At 60.4% G+C, this 3,289-nt stretch overlaps 1 protein-coding gene across 3 annotated transcripts in view; it reads right to left on the bottom strand.

The window, feature by feature from the left end:
• LOC105491063 (retinoic acid induced 1) overlaps positions 1 to 3,289 on the bottom strand; it is a 131,105-nt gene that overhangs the window by 70,453 nt on the left and 57,363 nt on the right. The gene's annotated exons all lie outside the window — the stretch shown is intronic.

Raw genomic sequence — 3,289 nt, 5'->3', positions numbered from 1 at the left:
GTCCCCCCCCAACCCTCCCACGCGCCCACGGCCTCCCTGTTCAAGGGCAAATCCATTCCCTCACTCCCTCCTTGAGTAACAAAAGACGAGATTGAGTTTCCTTTCACCTGCTCTGATGGAAGTCTCTGCTTTGGCAGGTCTAGCAGAGCCTGCTTTGTTCTGGCGAAAACCAAAATGGGATCTGTCCTGGGGCCTGCTGGGGTGGGCAACAGGGTGGGGGTCAATACAAAAATCAATATTAAAAAAAGCATTGTCCCCCAGGCTCCTGCTGCCTGAACCTCCCTCCCTGAAAGCTGAAGTCCAGGGAGGTGCAGCCAAGTCAGCTTTGCTCTGAGAAGACAGGTTCAAACCCCAACCAGGCCACCTGAGGGCCACGTGGCCTGGGGCAAATTCGTTCACTCTCTGAGCTGGTTTTCTTGCCCTACACAGCAACCCTATAGAAGTGCCTGTACCTATGCAAAGCCCCCAGCACAGCATCAGGTCTCTTTCCCACCTGGTCCTCTTTAGGGCGCAAAGCAGATGAACCACTTCTACCAGGGTGGGTGGGGAGCAAAGAAGAGATGGGTGACCCCCAGCTCTCCAGAGGTGGCTGTGTTGGGGTTCCAGCCTTCCAGGTAGTGTTTCTGAGGAAGAGGCACACCACCGGCCCCTGGGACCTAAGGGTTCTCTGGATGACAGAGGAGGAGCTAGGGACCCCTGGCCAGGGTCCTCCCCAAAGGGGCCCTGGACCACCAGCACAGCTTGGGGCAGGCAGGACCCCTAGAGGCTGCACAGCTCCTTTCCCCCTGAGCACAGAGAAGCCCAAGGTCTCCCAAGGCCCTAGCTGGGCACTAAGCCCAGAGCCCCAGGCACAGGGCTTACCCCATGCGGTTGAATACCCTCTTCAATGGACGCTGATGTCTGATCCCCAGCTATCCCCACTTTGGAAGGGCTCAGCTTGGCCTGTGATTCCCTCAGGGTGGGGCTGTGGCATCTGGAGGCTTCCATCCCCCCTCCCAGTGGGGAGAGGGAGCTGCCACGCGGTGAGTCATGTCAGCTCAGCGGCTCTATGTGCCTGGGGGAAGGGCTGAGCACCGCTGCCCTCCATCTGGGCCCAAGGCGACAAGGTCAGCCCCCGTGGCCCACTGGCTGGCTGGACTGGTGCCTGGGACCCACCCCAGGTGGCCTCCGGGTAGTTCCCACTGCTCCAGGACCACCCTCACCACCCCACACCACCACCAACGCAGGGAGACTGAGCCTGCTCAGAGTGGGGTGGTGGCTTAAGGCCTCAAAATCCCCAAGGAGTGGAGGTAGGGATGGGGTCTGTGGGGCAGCTGGAGGTCAGGGGAAGCAGGCAGGTGCTGGAATGTGTGGTGGGGGTGGGTTGTCTGGAGCTGAGACAGAGCAAAGCTTTCCTAGCTCTGGAAGGCAGGAGGGGCCACAGCCCCATAAGCAGCAGGCATCCCAGGCCCTGTGGCCACAGGTTCCCTGGCCCCTGGCTGCCAGATTCTCTCCCTGCCTCCTTATCCCTCCCCATCTCTCCCTGCTCTGCCCTCTTCTTTCTCTCCCTCCTGGTCAGGGCTGCTAAGCAAATGGATTGCAAATGGGATCGTGCGTTTTCATTTGCACCCACCTTTGCTTCCCCAGCTCCTGGGGGCTGGCTTGTCCCATCCTGTCCAGCCATCTCTGTCTTCCCTTCCTTGGAGGGCAGCCATAGCCACACCTCTACCAAGAATAGGCTGTGAGCTTCCAGACGCCAGGGGTCAGGTGAGCTAGTGACAGAGCCTTGCAGAGCTTGGCTCCTATCTCCACGGTTTTCAAGAGAGCCTTTACTGGGCGTGTGGCTGCCCCAGTGTGTGAGCAATGTGCACAGAGGAGGCGGCCTCACTCCCGTTCTTCACTTCAAATTGCCTGTCTCCCTTGTCATACAACTTGTCTCCCCCAGGGGTGGAGGAGGCCCTGGGCAGGCTGTTCCCACTGACAGAAATTTCCTGAGTGCCAGGAAAACATACCTCAGAAATAACACTGATGACAGCTGCTGCCCTTCCCCAGGATACTACCGGCAGCATGCTGGCCTGTCTGGGTAAGGCTGGGGGCCCGTGTATTTATAAAAACAGGGAGGACAGCCCATGCTTGTAGCACTGAGTCCTTCTAAGGTAATGTAGGCCTGAAAACGCCTACCAAGTCAACCCATTTCCCAGATGGAGAAGACTGAGACCCAGAAGGGCCCACAAGTAGACTCTCTGGCCCTCTACAGGCCATCAGGGTCCAGTGAGTACAGCAGCTTCCTGCGTGGTGCCTGGGTTGCCTGAGTGCAGACACACACAGCTGCAAGCTGGCAGTTGCTACATTTACCCCAGCACCTCAGAGCCACCTTGAGAAGCTCACGGAGGGGTGGGCCCCAGGCTCATTTCAAGTCCATGGCTTCTCCCAGTTTCCTGCTGGTCCCTGGAGTCCTCTGCCCCCGCCTTCACCGGCAGACAGGCCAGGCCCAAGGCCGTGTGGGACAGCAGGGACCACCCAGGTGGCGGAGGCTCCTCCCAGCCTGACCGCAGCAGCCGGGAAAACAGGCTCCTCAGCTGCACCCTCCAGCCCACCCCACCCCGCCCCGCCAGGCCAGCCGCCTCACCCAGCACTGAACCAGGAACTGGGCCTGCTGCCAGCCAGCCCACCCCACCCGTACCGCAGCCCCTCACCCACCCAGCCCACCCCTCGGCGCCCGCCAGATATGGGAGGAGGCAGTAGTCTCCTGGTACTCACTGCCTCATGCTACCCTAGCCTAGATCACCCCCTCACCTTCCTCTGTCAGGGCTCAGGGGGAGAGGCCCAACCTTTCTACGGCAGCTGCCATACTGGCCTGAGCCCATGAACCCCTCGACCCTGTCTCCTTGAGCAGCAGCCATCCACCTCACGCCCACCGCCAGCATGTGAAGCCACCTGCCCCCTTGGGATGGCACTGCCTCCCTCCTTCTGGAGCCAGGGCAGGGGGCGCCCCCTCCCCCCGCCAGGGGCAGGGTCTCTGTGCCTGCCTTATACTTCTGAGGCTGGATCACTGAGGCTGAAATTTCAATTAAGGAAGAGAAATAATTACTCTGGGGCTCCAGGCCTGCTCAAGTGGTGACAGGCCTCAATATCTGCTTCTCTGGAGTAGAAGGAGGTGGCTGGGGTCCCCCGCCCTGAAATCAGGCTGAGCCCAAGAAGGGCCCTGGACCCTTGCCCATGTTCAGCCTTGCAGCCCCCCTCCATCTGTCTGCTGCAATGAGGCCAGCCTCAGGTGTCCCCAAGGTAGGGGGATATGGGGTGGGGGGAT

The sequence above is a fragment of the Macaca nemestrina genome, chromosome 17 (genome assembly GCF_043159975.1).
Source record: "Macaca nemestrina isolate mMacNem1 chromosome 17, mMacNem.hap1, whole genome shotgun sequence".
NCBI classification, from domain to species: domain Eukaryota; kingdom Metazoa; phylum Chordata; class Mammalia; order Primates; family Cercopithecidae; genus Macaca; species Macaca nemestrina.
This window is presented reverse-complemented; position numbering and strand designations above follow the sequence as displayed.